This window comes from Protopterus annectens, chromosome 8.part1, assembly GCF_019279795.1.
Source record: "Protopterus annectens isolate FY-2018-M chromosome 8.part1, PAN1.0, whole genome shotgun sequence".
NCBI lineage: Eukaryota > Metazoa > Chordata > Ceratodontiformes > Protopteridae > Protopterus > Protopterus annectens.
The window spans coordinates 357,909,002-357,927,388 of NC_056742.1; the positions used below are offsets into that span (position 1 = coordinate 357,909,002).

General features: G+C 41.9%; 1 protein-coding gene across 1 annotated transcript in view; it reads left to right on the forward strand.

The window, feature by feature from the left end:
* The window catches only part of LOC122810357 (putative sodium-coupled neutral amino acid transporter 8), a 572,913-nt gene that overhangs the window by 795 nt on the left and 553,731 nt on the right, over positions 1-18,387 (forward strand). The gene's annotated exons all lie outside the window — the stretch shown is intronic.

An 18,387-nucleotide genomic window follows, 5' to 3' on the forward strand; every position in this document is an offset into this window, starting at 1 on the left:
GGGTTGGGGACATGTGGGTACGATTTGCCAGCGTGGCATTGCCTAACACAAACATCTTAACACAGTTCAGGTATGCACATTGTGTGTGGTTGTATAGCTGCACACGGATGCTAGCAGGTTTGGGTGCAGGGGTATACATGGGTGTGACTGACATGTACAATGAGGCTATTGTGTGGTACATCCAAATGCATGGGTTCTGCTTCTGGATATTACACTTCATCATACACCATCCAGTGTATGCAACAGAGACGTTGCTGGGTCTGGGATATGTTGCTATGCACATGTTTGCCTGTGTTTGAGGTATCTTGCTTCCTTACTGTTGTTATGTCAGCACAGCTACCCGGCTATGTACTGTCACTACTGCTTGTGACCATTATGGTTGGCACCTTTTCCAATGCCCATAGTGGGGCATGTTATGTGGGCACTTCGAATTTGCAGGACTACACATACTCAGGGCTAGTGCAGTTGACAGAACTTCACTTGTTTGCCATACTATGAGCTTATTCTGTAAGCGTTTGGGTTCCTTATTTATTTTCTTATGCCATGTCTGTGTTCCATATCGTAATGTATATGTTTTATGCTACTATTTACATGTATATTGGGGGAATTTGTGGCAGGGGATCGGAGGTCATTTTCCATTTTACGATTGTTGCAGGGACACGACTGTCCAATCAGGGACTGTCCATGGCACATTGGGACAGCAGGTAACCCTGGTGACCATGCCCATGTCGCTACTGGGGTTTCCACCTTTTCCATTTTCCGATCTGGGATATTTCCGGGACTCACATCTGACTTTACAGGCCGACACATACAAACGGTCACTATATAGCATGGAAATTCACTTGCTTGCCTAAATAATATGCTTATTATTGTGGCAATTTCCTTGCTTATTCTGTTTTTGTGTCATTTAGGTATGTCTGTTACAGAAATAACCAATTCATGCTACCATTACATTAAATACGGGATATCATTGTGTCCTACAATCGTAGCACGACAGCCATTTCTAATACGTTTTTTCGGGACACAACTGTCCATGGAGTGACTGCCCCAACCAACGTGGGACAGGTGGTGACCTTAGTCGCTGCTCCTATGTCGGTGCGGCGCTGACATGCGGCTGTACACCTTCTCTGACTGTAAACACTGACAGTGCATTGCGGGACGAACGCGGTCTTATGCGTATCCTTTACTCCTTGGACGGGTACACTTATGCCTTCGTGGCTTCTATTTGCTTCTCCATTAATTTGGGACGGGACTATGTTGCATACTGTACATGCGTTTCATTCTGCACAGGACCTGGCTGCTGCCATTACTATTGTGGGCGGACCATGGCTGTCAGCACATTAGGTTGCTCACCTCATGCTGGCTTAGACACGCCTCCAGACGCATCCTACCTGGGCTCGCTCACGGACACTACGCACGTGTCTGTGATTCCGGTGCACTCTCATTATTATGTATATGGCGCTACTGCGCCGGATATTCCATGCACCGCCGGCGCAGGCCGTACGCCGGCCTTGCGCCGAGCTTCATGAATCCCGGGGTTTGTCTAAATGTATCCTAGTTATTAAAGATGGGTAGCATAAAATTTCACAGAACATAATGGTACACTGCAGACTTACATGAAAGTATCAGTTATAATTGTGATTAGAAGGTAGGTCAACATTTTCAACTTTCATAGGCCTAAAGAGTTATTAAGTATTTTAACATTATTTAACATGTGTTACATTATTTAACAAGTGTTACAAAAGCCTTCTTAGAATGAGGCATTTCAACGATGATGATGTCATAGTCTTTGGCAAAGCAAAGCATGAAAATTGCAACACTCTAAAAAAAGTTGTAGGTAGACCAAAAAGTTGCTGGAAGATACTAAATAAGGAAAACATGTATCTGATAAATCCAAACTAGAGTTCAGTGATTTTTCAATTGTCAGAGAACTGCATGGTTAATTTTTGTAATGTGTTTTCTGTTATTTAAGTGTGTTTCTGTTCTCCTGTGTTAAATTGACCTAAACAAAGTTTAAATATCTTTAGCATAGTCTGCTTACAGGTTTTGCTGTATCCAGATCTGTTTGTGTGATTCCTGTGTTTCCCACTGTGCCATTTTGTGTTGGCTGGGGCCTGCCTGCACTTAGTGGGAGTAAGTGAACTGGTTGGAACTGGTCTGGCATAGGGTGCTATCTAAGAGCTCAAGGACAAGGGTTGATTGGTCAATTCCAATGTTTCTATTTTACTTTCATTTTTGTGGTATTTAAACACTGTGTTTGTGCTTGTTTGCACATCGTGCATCACCGCTGCACTGTTTTAAGCCTTTGTAAGGTATCTCGGCTGCATGTTTTCCCTTACCAGCACTCCTGTGTAAGTGACGCCCTTCTTTGCAGGTACTGTCTTGATTTTATCCAGCCCTATTCATACCAATAAGTACTCGCCTCAGACAGTACCCACTCTACTATCCCTGATCTCTCTTACACAGATTCTGACAGCCATTGATGGTGTCCTGTAGTTTCTCCTGCTTGTCTGGTTGATATGGGCATCCTGTGATAGTGTAGCAACTGCCTCATGTACACTGACAACCCTCTACTACTACCATCTAGGAACACAATATGTGAGAGATGCAATTACATTAAGAACCTAGAATCCTTACTGTCTCAGTCACAAGCCAGTACATCTGGCCCTAAGAAGACTGTCTGCTCAAACACTACAAACACCACACCTCTAACATCACCCACAGCTGTACAACACATGACTACATATGCAGAGGTTTTCAACAAAAACATGCCTAAATAAAAGAGACCTCTGAAGCAAAAACACACACACACACATCACAACCCACAGCACAAAGCACCACACATAGTACACACACCTGTGTCTCACAGCCTGTAAGGCCCAGCCACAAACCCAACATACTAGTCATAGCAGACTCTATCGTGAGACACATGGATGTGCCCCTCACTAGGCTAGACAATGAGAAAGTCACAGGAAGTTGCTTGTCAGGTACTAGAATCCATCATATCACTCACGCACTCAAGTCTCTTAACAACAGGTACTGTTATGACTCTGTTCTAGTACATGTTGGTGTGAATGACTTGAGATGCACCTCTCTGGACTATATGAAGTGAGACATGATTTAGCTCGCTGAATATGTGTCCCAGGCAGGTATGTCCCTAGCCTTAAGCAGCATCCCACTATCATCCAGAATGATGCCTCAATACAAACAGAAAAAGATTGACTTTAACAATTGGCTTAGTTTCTGATGTCATTCCAAGGGGATCCAGTGCCTGATAGCCTGGGAAGACATGACTGAGAGACCACGATGCTTTACCAGAGATGACCTTCATCTGTCTCCCCTGGGATTTAGGTTTCTGGCAAAGGCTCTTACCTCCCCCATAGTGTTTCTTTTAGGTAAAGTTGTGAGCAGAAAATTACCAACATGAAAAATCATTCTAAGTGAAATTTAAAGGTTATGCTGCTAAATGCTAGGAGTCTTAGCATGAAACTGCACTCACTGCAATCATTCCTTGCCCTGGAGGATGCTGACATTTGTGCAGTTACTGAAACCTGGTTTGAAGCTGTGAAGAGCATCTCAGCTTTACCAGGTCACTCATCCTACCATACTTTCAGATCCCAAATGGAGGGCTACAAAGCCAAAGGAGGTGGAATTTCAATATTTATCAAAGACATACACACCTCCAGGTTGGTCAAACAGTATGACACACAGGAGACACTACAAATGCAGTTAACTGTTGACAAAACACCTATTCAAATCATAGCTAGCTACAGACCCCCAACCATGACTCAGGACACCCACTCCACCTATCTGGACTTACTTCAATCCATCAAGATTCAATCCTTTACCCTAATCCTGGGTGACTTTAACTACCCAACCATAGAGCGGAAGACATATTCTAGCCTAAACATGAATGTCCAGAGGTTTCTCGACTTTGTCAATGCCAATGCAGAGGTGAAAATATCCTGGACCTGGTACTAACCAACATGAGTAGCCACTGTAGCACCCCTACAGTGTCATCCTCCTTGGTAAGATCTGACCATAAAGTGATCACTTTCAAAGTCACTATCTTCCCTGACCTCCCCCCTTGCCAGGGTCAAACAAAAAAACTTTTCCAAAGCTGACTACAATCTCCTGACAGCAGGTATAAGCAGCTTCACAGCAACTGCCCCTTGAGTTGGAAATAGCACTAATATCCAAGCCTACACCACAAAAACTATATGAGGACCTATATATGATATATATATATGATATATGATCTTTACATCTGCCCTCCTCGCTGCTGCTGAGTCTGCTTGGCTGTGTGCGACAGCTCTGAACTATCCCCTCCACGACCCTGTGTCTTTGCCTGGGTTGTATCCCTCTAATTTCACTATTAGGGTGTTCCCCACAGAATACCCTTGGACTCGGTCAGGACATTGTCTTCTTCTACCACCCTCTACCACCAGAAAAAAGAGACTATCCCCTCCATGACCCTGTGTCTTTGCCTGGGTTGTATCCCTCTAATTTCACTATTAGGGTGTTCCCCACAGAATCAACTTGGACTCGGTCAGGACATTGTCTTCTTCTACCACCCTCTACCACCAGAAAAAAGAGACTATCCCCTCCACGACCCTGTGTCTTTGCCTGGGTTGTATCCCTCTAATTTCACTATTAGGGTGTTCCCCACAGAATACCCTTGGACTCGGTCAGGACATTGTCTTCTTCTACCACCCTCTACCACCAGAAAAGAGACTATCCCTCCACGACCCTGTGTCTTTGCCTGGGTTGTACCCCTCTAATTTCACTATTAGGGTGTTCCCCACAGAATACCCTTGGACTCGGTCAGGACATTGTCTTCTTCTACCACCCTCTACCACCAGAAAAAGAGACTATCCCTCCACGACCCTGTGTCTTTGCCTGGGTTGTATCCCTCTAATTTCACTATTAGGGTGTTCCCCACAGAATACCCTTGGACTCGGTCAGGACATTGTCTTCTTCTACCACCCTCTACCACCAGAAAAGAGACTATCCCTCCATGACCCTGTGTCTTTGCCTGGGTTGTATCCCTCTAATTTCACTATTAGGGTGTTCCCCACAGAATACCCTTGGACTCGGTCAGGACATTGTCTTCTTCTACCACCCTCTACCACCAGAAAAAGAGACTATCCCTCCACAACCCTGTGTCTTTGCCTGGGTTGTATCCCTCTAATTTCACTATTAGGGTGTTCCCCACAGAATACCCTTGGACTCGGTCAGGACATTGTCTTCTTCTACCACCCTCTACCACCAGAAAAGAGACTATCCCTCCACGACCCTGTGTCTTTGCCTGGGTTGTATCCCTCTAATTTCACTATTAGGGTGTTCCCCACAGAATACCCTTGGACTCGGTCAGGACATTGTCTTCTTCTACCACCCTCTACCACCAGAAAAAGAGAGTATGTCTACCTAGTCATGCTATATTACGTTTTAACTAAATGTTCCTGCTAAACTTTCAGACTGCCACTAGCTAAGCAGCCAGCAGCTACCCCTCCTTACTCCTTCATTTCCCCTCACAGTCTCCTCGGATGGCCACATAGGCTATCCTCTCTCCCCTTCTAGTACAGCTCCATGCCTGGTAGCTCCCTTGTTTGCTTACTGCACTACTACTTTGTCCACTAGATGTTATACTTTTCTCATCCCTATTTGGGATATTAGTACTGACTTCTGCCTTACACTTTTATTCTCCCTCCTTATACTAATCCTTTTCCTCCTTTACCTCTCTGTCTCATTCTCTCCCCGAGGATACTTTCTCTTGCCTTGATTCCCCTTCCTTCCCTGATACTTTTCCACTCTCCTCTGGTCTACTTTGTGTTTTGCTCACACCCTTTCTCCTTGGGCTCCCTACTTGCTTCTCCTGTCTCCTTTGAGCCCAGGTCTGTACTCCTGTTTTACCCTTTTTCACATACTATTGTATTTACTAGGCCCCAATATCTGTATGCTTTATTACCCTTAGATATTACTCCTGTTCCACATCCTACCCACTTAGCCTCTTATCTCCTTCCCTAGCCTATTGTTCTCTTTACTGAACCTATTACTATTCTATCCCTTTTCAGCCAGATCTCTGCACCCCCTTCCTTTCCGGTCTATACCTGCCTCCCTGCTATCTTCCCTCCCTCCCTCCCCTTCTATTAATCTTCCTACTGCAACCTTATTATCCTATCCTTTCTTCAGCCAGGTTTCTTCACTCCCTCCTTTTCCGGTCTATACCTACCCCCTACTATCTCCGCCTCCTCCTCCCTAGGGACTTCCTGTGGAAGTTTTTAAAGACTGCCCATGTCCCAAAGGCGCCATCTTTACATCTGCCCTCCTCGCTGCTGCTGAGTCTGCTTGGCTGTGTGCGACAGCTCTGAAGTAAGTTTTAAGCTGTATATTGCACTCCAGTTTTCAGGAATTGTATTGTAACATTTCTAGAAGTCGGTGTTTAACTGCTGTTTATGTTAAATGTGTTTAGCTTGTGCCATATTGCTGTAGTAACCTGCTATCTACCTATAACACTCCAAGTCAGGTGAAACTGATGATTATATGCTATTCCAGCTTATGTTCAGGTTAACGCGACTGTGTTTAGTATAGCCTTAGTTGAAGGACCGCTCTTTTACTGTCTGGATTTGTGCTATAGCGTGTGTACTTTTTCTAGTGTAGGACTGCTCTTTTACTGTCTGGATTTGTGCTATAGTGTGTGTACTCTTTCTAGTGTAAGTGCGAATGTGTTTAGCACTTGGGTGGTACTGAATACATGGGACGGCTCTAGTACTGTTGTGTTCAGGTTGGTGGGAGTTGCATTGATACAGCCTCTGATATAAGACTACTCATCTACCTCTGATACTGATAGAACAGCGTGTTTACTATTACTAATCCAAACGCGAATGCGTTCAGCCTTAAGGTGGCACTAAATTGGTAGGATTGCAATAATATTGTTGGTGGACAGATTAACGTGAATGCGTTTAGTATAGTCTTTCTTGTAATGCTACTCCGCTACTGTCTGCATTGATTCTGTAGCACGTGGATCTTTGCTCAGCTATAAGCGAATGCGTTTAGCTTTCAGGTAGCGCTACATAAGTGGGACCCCTCTGATACTGATACCGATACTGCTTAAGCTGGTATAGGAACCCTTTACATCTCACACAAATGCTGGTTTTGTATGCTGTGCTGTTCCAACCTATGAGTACTTACGGGCTGTGCAAACGTGAATAATTTTAGATAGTTTGGCTAGCTTTTAAAGTGACTGCTCTTGACTTTGTTGCTAACTTAGAAGTGAATGCGTTTAGTTATTAGGTTTGCCTTACATTGGGACTGCTCCTATCCTAGTCCTCACACCTATTGCTTTCACATATCATATTTCTGTATACGCAATAGCGTTCCGTGTTATGACTTGCTATTTACACCATCTACACCTCCTAAAGAGACTGGAAAGTGTTTCAATTGAATTGTTTATGTTAACGTGAATGCGTTCACTGCATTACTCTGGTGTGTGTGGTGATTTGCTGTAACACTAGGCTCTATATATTATTAGCTATACAGTTATTTATTTGAAATGTACTTTTCACCATTAATATGTACATCCTAAAGAGTTATATCAACTATGTGTAACGTTGCTTTGCTTACCAGTTGCATAACCTGTCTTTTATTGCATTTTGACTCTGAATTGTAACCCTGTATGTTAATATTGTACTCTAACATTATCTTTTTGTCCTCTCTCCCTCCTCTAACAGCTATCCCCTCCACGACCCTGTGTCTTTGCCTGGGGTGTATCCCTCTAATTTCACTATTAGGGTGTTCCCACAGAATACCCTTGGACTCGGTCAGGACATTGTCTTCTTCTACCACCCTCTACCACCAGAAAAAAGAGAGTATGTCTACCTAGTCATGCTATATTACGTTTTAACTAAATGTTCCTGCTAAACTTTCAGACTGCCACTAGCTAAGCAGCCAGCAGCTACCCCTCCTTACTCCTTCATTTCCCCTCACAGTCTCCTCGGATGGCCACATAGGCTATTCTCTCTCCCCCTTCTAGTACAGCTCCACGCCTGGTAGCTCCCTTGTTTGCTTACTGCACTACTACTTTGTCCACTAGATGTTATACTTTTCTCATCCCTATTTGGGATATTAGTACTGACTTCTGCCTTACACTTTTATTCTCCCCTCCTTATACTAATCCTTTTCCTCCTTTACCTCTCTGTCTCATCCTCTCCCCTGAGGATACTTTCTCTTGCCTTGATTCCCGCTTCCTTCCCTGATACTTTTTCCACTCTCCTCTGGTCTACTTTGTGTGCCCGCTCCTCCCCACCCTACCGCCATAGCCCACCCACGCCAGGGGTCCTACATTTATATTTCTACAAGCCACACCTCCTACTACTGCTATCCTATCCAATTCACAGTCTCACAGATTGTGTAACTTCCTTCACTTAGTCACACCTACATACCACTTTAACCAACCCACCACTATCTCACTAAAGTCCTATACCATTACAGCCCCTTCCACTCTACCCCTACTCCCACCACACACCCCTCTACAACATATCAGGAAACCCTACTTCACATACAACTATCTTATCATGTCTACAACTATTCTCCACTCACAACTTAAACTACCTATCACCTTCTTACTATTATTCCTTCTCATTACTACCTACTTCTTAACCTCCTATGAACACTCCTTAACTATTTCTCTCTCACTTCCCTCAAAACATACTAGTACACCTACAACATACCTACCTTCATCCTATTTACCTACCTCATCACAAACCATATATCTACTTCCCAAATACCATAGACTATTTCATTGTAAACTACTAAAAACTAAATCAAAGAAAGTATTTGACACATCTCTAAAACACATATCCAAAAACTATGGTCTACTACTCCATCGACTTCAGGACGGTGACATACACCCCAATCCAGGCCCTCAACCTACAACTACTGAAACACACAGTCACCATATAAAAGCTCTCCTTCCTCCATCAACTATAACTACAAACATACTATCCTTGGCCCACCTAAATATCGCAGTATCTGTAATAAAGTTAGTCAAATACACGCCCTACTAGAAGTACACAACTTTGACATTCTATGCTTATCAGAAACCTGGCTAAAACCATCTATTAAAGATATTGAAATTACCCCACCTGGATATAACATTGTTAGACTTGATCGCACCTCCAAGAAAGGAGGTGGAGTAGCTATCCTATATAACTCTAACCTGAAGCTTACTCTTCTTGACCTTGCTCTTACCCAAAACAATAATGTCGAAATAATCTGCTCTAGAGTTCAAATTAATACTACTAAATCAATAAACATCATTTGTGCTTATCTGCCTCCAGGAAATAATATCCCCACATTAGAACAACTTCTTGAACAACTCTCAAATTACCTCCCCAAGAAACACTACTTCTTGGAGACTTTAACATTGACTGGAAATCTTGTAACAATGCTAACCCTACTTCCCATTTAAACCTTTTTGGTTTCAAACAACTAATTGATAGTGCCACTAGAATAAATAAAACAAGCAGAAAAGAAACCACCTTAGACTGGGTTCTTACAAACTCCCCCTCACAAAGCTACAAAACTGGCATCCTTCCTGATGACCTTAGCGATCACTCCCTCACATATGTCATTAGAGCTAAAACTCATCAAAACTTACCTACCTCACATAGAACACTATATTCAAAGAAACAATTTAATCCCCAAAGATTTCAAACAGAACTCTCACAATACAATTGGACCCCTCTAAAGCACCTCTCTCTCAACAAAGCCATAGAATATTTCAACTCAGCATTCCTTACAATCCTAAACCACCATGCCCCAAGTCGTACCATTAGAATAAAGACCAGAACAGCACCCTGGCTTACCTCTAATACTAAATAAAAGATCAGGCTTAAAAATAAATCTTGGAAGAAATGGCGCTCCTCTAGAAACCCAACAGACTATCAAACCTTTAGAGAGCTGAGAAACAAAACCAAAAATGCTATTATTTCAGACAAAAAGAACTACTATGTAGAACTTCAGCAATCCACAAAAAAAGAACCAAAAGGTTCTGGTCTACTATCAATCATCTACTTACCCCAGGTAAAATAGTAACACCTAACCCACAGAATCTAGACCCTGATAATCCCTCTTTAATAGCCAATAACTTCAATAGCTTCTTTACTACTTCCATACAAACACTAGCAAGCCATTTATCCCCTGATGCTTCCCAACTGATCTTAAGTAACACCAACAACGTCATTCCTTCCCTTCAACTTCAACCCATACCCACCTCCTACATACAATCTCTCTTACAAAAACTTAAACCCACTACCCCCTCAGCAGATAAGCTTCCTGCTGAATTCCTTCAGGTAGCAGCAAAAGCTATAGCCTACCCTGTTTCGATCCTAATAAACAGATCCATAAAAGAAAGTGATTTTCCAGCAATCTGGAAGATATCACACATCATACCCTTACATAAAGGAGGCAAATCCACTGACCTCTCTAACTACCCAATAGCACTATTATCTCCACTAGCTAAAATCATGGAAAAATGTATACACAAACAACTACTTAACCATCTCCTTCAAAATAACCTACTAGCAAACACTCAACATGGATTTAGACCCTCACATAGTACGACCACTGCACTACTTTCCTTTACTAACACAATAAACTGTAACCGTAATAATAACAAACTAACTGCTTCTCTTTTCCTAGACCTGTCAAAAGCCTTCGACATGGTCAACCATAAACTTCTCCTACACATACTAAACTCACTTGCCTTGGATTTTTCCTCCTTAACGTGGTTCTCATCCTACCTTGAAAACCGACAACAAGCAGTACTCTGGAAAAATTCTCTATCTGCTCTACTACCTATCTCCTTAGGAGTACCTCAAGGATCAATATCAGGCCCACTCTTATTCTCTATCTTTATTAATGATCTTCAATCATCTATCCATAACACTACCTGCATACAATATGCAGATGATTCTACCATCATCTGTACAGCTCCCACCCAATCTGAACTCCAGTCACTCACACAATCTACCTTTTCAACCGTTGAACAATGGTTCTCAAAAAGATGTCTCCTTCTCAACTCCAAGAAAACAAAACTATTACTATTCCCACCTACCCACAAATCTCCTCAACTAAATTTTACTATTACTGCAGCTGACAATTCTCTTATCTCCCCAGACTCTACTACCAAACTGCTTGGTGTTACTATTGATAATAATCTTAACTATGATTGTCATATCAATAACACTATAAAAGCAGTAAATAAAAAGATAGGTTCACTGTACAGAATAAAACCCTTCCTTACTCCAGAAGCACGGACCACCTTAGCTCAATCACATCTTATCTCCACCCTACTGTATGCTTCCTCTATTTACACCAATCTCTCTAAAGGTAACCTGACAAAACTAACTACATCCTATCATAATATAGCCCGTTTTGCCACAGCATCCCAGTACAGAACTCACCACTGTAATAACTTAAAACAATTACAATGGTTAGAACTACCTAACAAGCTTATCTATCAACAACTCTTAATTACACATACCATTCTTTATCAACCAACAAAAACACCAGCTCTCAGTAACCTCCTTACTCCCTACAAAAACTTGAAACAGTTGCGATCTGCGAAAAGATACAAGTCACCACAACTAGAATTACAAATTCAGCAGGTAACTGTCTATTTTCAAACTCCATAGGGAAAATATGGAATAACCTCGGCCCACACATTACCTCACTAGACTCCTTTCAACTTTTCAAAAAACAACTTCTATTACATCTTAACAACTTCTGGCTCTGCTCCTGTACCAATCCAGACTAAATGACTTCTTCACTCTTCAGCCATACCTCCCTACGTAAAAATCACTATCTTTCCCTGCTATTTCAAATGACTAAATTACTGTACTGTTCTAAAAAAAAAAAAAAATATGAATATATAGCTTAGGCTATTTGTTTTTTATCTGTTTTTTTTTCGCTGTATTTTCTACTACACTAAAATGTATGCATTGTTGCTTAAATGTTTAACCTTGTTTTAATTGTGGAGCTTTTCTCCCCGGGCCTCCACTGAAAATGGAAATTATCCAGCTGGACTAGCCCGGTCAACAAATGTAAAATAAAATAAATAAATAAATAAATATAGCTGTATAGACACAGCAGTACCTGACAGGACCAAATCATTTCCTCAAGAAAGAGTAAACCTATATAGTGGACAACAGCAATAAATACATTCTAGAATAAAAGGGAAAAATGCTGTTCAGGACCAAGAAGGAGCAGGTGCCAAGTTGGAAGCACATTTTCTTTTGTCTGAACAAGCAAATAAGGTCAATGGTGAAATCTTCTAAGGATAACTTCAAGTCCAAATCAGCCACATCCACTAAGGACAATTATAAGGCCTTCTACACATATAGCTGCAGTCTCAAAGGTAACACCCAAATCTACTCTGAACTGGTGGTCAAGAACAGCACATACACAAAAGCTGTAGATATAGCCAACCTGCTGGCAGACAGGTTCAGTGAAAACTTCACCCCCTGTTCCCCCCATCAGTAAACCAGGATATCCCCAACACCTGCCCCTATCCCTTCATTACCAGGGAGCAGGTCTTTAATGCCCTCACAAAGGCAAAAAATACAGTCTCCTTGGGACCTGACAACATCCATTGCTGTGTCCTACATGAACTCAAGCATGAGCTCTCAGCTCCATTAGGCATCATATTCAACCAAAACCTGAGCACTGACTTTGTCCCAGCCAAATGGAAGACAGCTGTCATCCCTCTACACAAAGGTGGATCATCCACTGACCCAGGTAATTATAGGACAGTCAGCCTAACTAGCCTGATCTGCAAGACCATGGAACACACTATCATGGACCTTATAAACAAGGACATTGTCAACCTCCACTGCTTGCCCCATACAGTTTGGTTTTGTCAAAGGGAGATCATGCCTATTAAACTTGGTCGACTTTTTCGAAACAGTCAACAAAGCCATGGCTGATGGGAAGAAAGTGCACACTGCCTGCCTTGACCAAGCCAAAGCCTTTGACACTGTTCTCCACTTAGGCATAACAGATAAACTCTCCCAGCTAGGAATCAATCCATATGTTTCCAGAAGGGTAGATAACTGGTTCACGGATAGAACCAACTCATCTACTGTTTGAGATATACTTTTCTGAGGTGCAAGTCAAAACCAGTGGTCTGTGACAGACCCACTTTGTAGATGACTGCATGCTGGGCACTGTCTTAAATTCCCCTAGTGATGTGAACATCCTCCAAGAGGGCCTTACCCAAACTAATAACTGGTGCCAGAAGCATGGCCTCAAACTGAATGCCAAGAAATGCATCATTAACCCCTTTGGGGAAAATGGTGTCCCCACTATTTATCAAATTAATAACAATGTACCAAGCATACAATCAGTTGTGAGGGACTTGGGCATCCACGTTGATAGCAAACTAACTTTTGTCCACCACATTGCATCCATTGTACAGAAGGGTTTCTACATGGCCAACCTCATAAATAAGGGCATTTCATCCGGGAACAAGGAGGTCATAGCATCCCTGCACTCCTCCCTCATCAGACCCATTATTGAATACAGCATCCCCTTTGGCATGTACCTTGCCAAGCACATGAAGAGAGACCACAGAGGTTCCTGACTTGGAAAATGCAGGGTTTCAAACATCTATCCTTTACAGTTAGGCTAAAAGCCCTGTTCCTCTACTCAGTCTCATGCAGACTTCTCAGAGATGACTTCTGTCTGGCATCCAAGGCCATCTCAGAGCCAGCCTTGATGGAGTTGCTGCATATCCATAAGTCAAACTCCACTCATGCAACCTGCAGTCAAGGCCTCAACCTGGTCTGTGACATTAATAGAACTAGTTCGTGGGATAGATTTGTGTCCCAAAGACTCCACCATCTGTGGAATACAAAGACTCCCCCATCTGTGGAATACAAAGACTCCCCCATCTGTGTAATAGGCCCCCTCTCCATGGCAAGCAGAGTACCTCTCTAGCCCTATTCAAGAGGAACCTGGACGACTGGATGGGAAACAGGAAATACACCCATGGGATCCCACCTGTGTCCCTGCTGGAGAGGGGAAACAGGTGCTGACTTTGTGGGAACATGGGTGAAATTCTTGGCTAGGCTTATAAGGGCCTCTGAGCCAATAGTCCAGTATCATCCTATGAGCCTATAAGGAAGCAGGAATGATCTGACTTCATGTAATCAAAGTGAGTGTGATGACACATTGACAGGAAGTATTTCTCTTGTAAGTGCATAGAGAGTCAAAATTCTTTGAGAAGAAATAATAGTGAAATGAAACAAGAATGTACGTTGAATTTGCAGGGTGATCTACTCAACCTCGAAGAAATAAAAATGAGGTAGGTAAGTGCAAAAATAGTTGTATGGGATCTTTAAGCCAGATGGATATCTTTCATAGCATTTAGGAATTTTCTTTTTTGCTCATAAATTTAGATTTGAAGGGTCACAGTCCCACACAGCATACATTCTGCCACCCTTTACATAATTAGATTTTGATATGTTATTCAGCCCAGTGTCTTATCAGACAACTTCCACTATATTCCACCATGACGTTGAACCAGATGTAGAACATCTGCTTCTTTCACAAAGTGCTAATATATGTGTATCCTGATGAAATCACCCTTTGATGTGTTACTGTCTGGCCTCTGTTGTCTAACAGGGTAGTACACAACATTGTATGTTTATCATAGTACAAAAAATAGACTTTTGTCCCATTTGCACTCACATAATTATATATATCTATTCTGTATCCTTTTTCATCTGTTTTGACAGTTACTGAATGTTGCTTGCATTGGAAATACATTTAATTGTCTGGTCTACTGTGGTAATGCTGTTTAGTACTCATCCAGCTCTACCTTAGGTCGAGAGCTGCGTGAATAGAAACACGTAGTTCCTGTGGACAGTGTATAAGAATGTTGGTAATAGATACTACCTAGGAAGTGGCCTGTACATCGAATGTGCATGATATAAATCTGAACTGAGAAAACTATGAAACCATCTGGAACACCTTCTTCCTTTAGCAATCACTCATTGGCTAAAGAGACTTTAGTGTCAGGCATAAGCATCATTTATACCCACCAAAAAGAGGGTAAAAATCACCATAAAATAATCAGTAACTGCAAACATGGTGACAATACACAAGGTAAAAAGACGTTTTCACCTTAAAAAAATCACGTCTAGATGGATGCTATATTTAAGATACTTTAATAATAAAAAAAGAAGCATTTAAACATTTTTGTCCATACCATTCAGGAATGAAAAGTGCTCCCCTACAAAACATTTATAAAGACCAATCCATCATCCAATTACATATTTAAATAATTAAGTAATTAATTAACCAATTTTACAATCAAAATTAAAGTAATACAATCCCATCTCAGACATGTCATATTACAATAGCATAAGAGTTAGAACAATCTAACAAAACTTAAACTTTTTTCTAGGAACTCAATCTCCCTTAAAATACACACAGAGATAAAAACATCCCCTATAATTTAGAGGGATGTAATTTTAGAACAGACTGTATAGAGACATGGTCATTCAAACAAGGGTAGCTAAAGGCATTCACCTTAAACACATTAAATTGCCAAAGCAGCTCCCTGTATTCCAGCCTGTTCTTCCAGTCACTACCCCTTGGGTTTGTCTCTATTAGCTCAATAATAGCAAATCTGAATTCACTGTGGGACACTTCTTTTAGTGTGTATTTATAAAGAGCATTGTTAACATTTTTAGGTTTAATTATTTTCTGACTGTAGCCCTCAATGATTCACTGATGATTTGCCAGAAAAACACAATTTTATGAGAAACAGACCCAAAATATGAGGCAAAAATCTAGACATTCTGCAAGACTCTGTACAGTTGAGAAGTACGCTCCCAAGTTTGGACTGTGGTCATTGTTAAAATAAGTCTAAGCGGATCATTTTGTTAGTGCACTAATTATCCTAATTAAATACTTAATCCAGCCATATTCAAGGGCCAGATTCAGGAAGCCTCCGTGTAAGAGTTATAACTCTTACACGGAGGCTGCAGTTAAACTGTGTGATGTCAGCATGTCATGCATATGCATGAGGTGCATGAGGCATGCTGAATCACACTAGTAACTCTTACACGGTCCGTGTAAGAGAGTAGGGGGCGTGTCTGTAGGCTAAGCCCTGCAAGCGGACACGCCCCCGGAAGACTAGAATGGCTGAAAGTAAACAGCCACGAGAAAGGCCATGAAAATGTGAATAAACACACTATACAACACATGCCCCGACTGGCCATTAGTGTATAAAGTGAAGAGATGTCATAAAATTAAATTAAATCCTTTTTTTTTTTGTTAAACCCCGTAAATGTTTGCTACTGTGTGCGCTTGTAGCGGGTGTGCTACTAGCGCAATCACAGTCAGCAGTCAGTGGAAAAGGATATAAGAACTAAATATGCAAAGTAAGCCAAGAAATAATAGCTTAGCGGTAGAGTTGCCGGCCTAAGAGCAGGCAGGGTTCGAGCCCCTACAACAACCTTTTTTTTTTTTGTAAATAAGCACTAAAAAGCCCCCTGACAGTATTGTACAAATGTAAATGTATTCCCTTTTGTAAAATGGAATGAAATAGAGCATATATTTTGAAGTAACATAATAATAAAAATAGTCAGAAATGTACTGATAGCTAAGCTGCTGTGAGACAGAGTGCCCGTAGCTGAGTAGTGTTTCAAAAGCTGCAAACTGCGTGCCCGTTGCCAAGCTGCAGTTAGACAGACTGAAACTGTGTGCAATTAGCTTAACATGTGTGTCAGTGGCCAATTAGGATTTATCCCAGCGCACACCGTTTGCACGCCGCTCCCACAAGCTAACTGCCAGTGCGCATGCGTTACCTCCGCGCAAATGAGCGCAGACCAGGTTTAAAGTGCTTAAAAGTGCTTTTGGCATGTTTGATTGACAGGTCCTCAACTCATTCCTGTCAGGAAAATGAAAAATCAGTTGCTAGATTCGAACCCAGGATACCATGCACTAGAGTCAAGGAACTAAACCACCAAGCCATGACAGCAGTACCTAGAAATGCAGAAATAGCATATATATGGGATAAAACCCAGAATGGAGCATGAGAAAGCATTTTCAGTGAAGTAGATACAATTCCAAAACGGCCAATCAGAGAAATGTGCAGGAAAAGCGGCATATATAAGCCCCATAGGCGGGAATACACAGCATAACTGATTGTAGAACAGACTTGCAGTCAGCATGAGTGGAGTAGGTGAGGGACGTTGCTTTCGAGCACAGCGTTGGGGCGTTGAGGAGTCCAGATACATGGTCTGGCTCCTTGTCCATAATCACGAGGCCCAACTCATGCAGGGCCAGGTCTCATGGGGAGCATATAGGGCAGAGGCGTGGGACCAGTTGGCTCGTGATCTGACCAGTACTACTGGCATTCCACGCACTGGTGAGCAGGTCCGTCACCACCATGCGGACCTGAAGAGACGCAAGCAGGACCAATTGAACCGTTGGATCCAGGAGGCCCGGCAAATGCCCAACGCCCCACCACTGAGTAAGTCACATTTTACTCATGTATGTAAGGATTTCAACTAGCTGATACCATGGAGATGTGTAGTCCAATATTATTCCCTTTGTATTACAGCTGCAGGTGTCCGCTCTATGAATCGTGAGATGCACGCCGAGGCTGGTGCGGCTGCCACCATGCAGGTTAGTAACCCCACCCAGTACTTGTAAATAAATATTATTATGTACCATGTATCAGAACAGTGCAGTGTATTGATTAAAAGTAATATAATGTGCAAGCAGGAATTGAAAGTCTGCAGGTATGGCTGCAACAAGTTCATCAGTATGCAAGTGTAACTGGAAATATAATTGATAGAATTAAACAGTGCTGTAATACAGATGTCCCATCATTAATTAAATATACTGTAACCTGCAGTAGTCTCAAGAGTACAGCTTCAGAATCTGAGGTAGTCACATGTGAGATATATCCCCTGTTGAAATGCTGAATCATGACAGAAGTGAGGCTGTTGGAAAGTGTTTGAATCACCACAGGTCTAATATGTGAACAAAGCCTAGAAGTACCAACCTGAACTGTGAAGTTGCAGAATGTGTGAGAGTGACAGAAAGGCTTATGTATAAATAAATAAAGTAGTAATAACCCCTGAATATATAAGCCTCAGTGTGTTTCTACAGAACTAAATGCATGTGGGAAGTACAAATTAACATCCCAAACTGATTTCAGTGTGTCTGAATCTGGAATGTCTAGCTCAAAATCTGTATATGGTGATAACAGTAAACAATTTGCAGATAGAATGAATGATTATCTGACAGACTAAACAGCCATAGTTGTCCCCTGTCCTGTCATCAAAGTGTAGCAGGATGATGTATCTG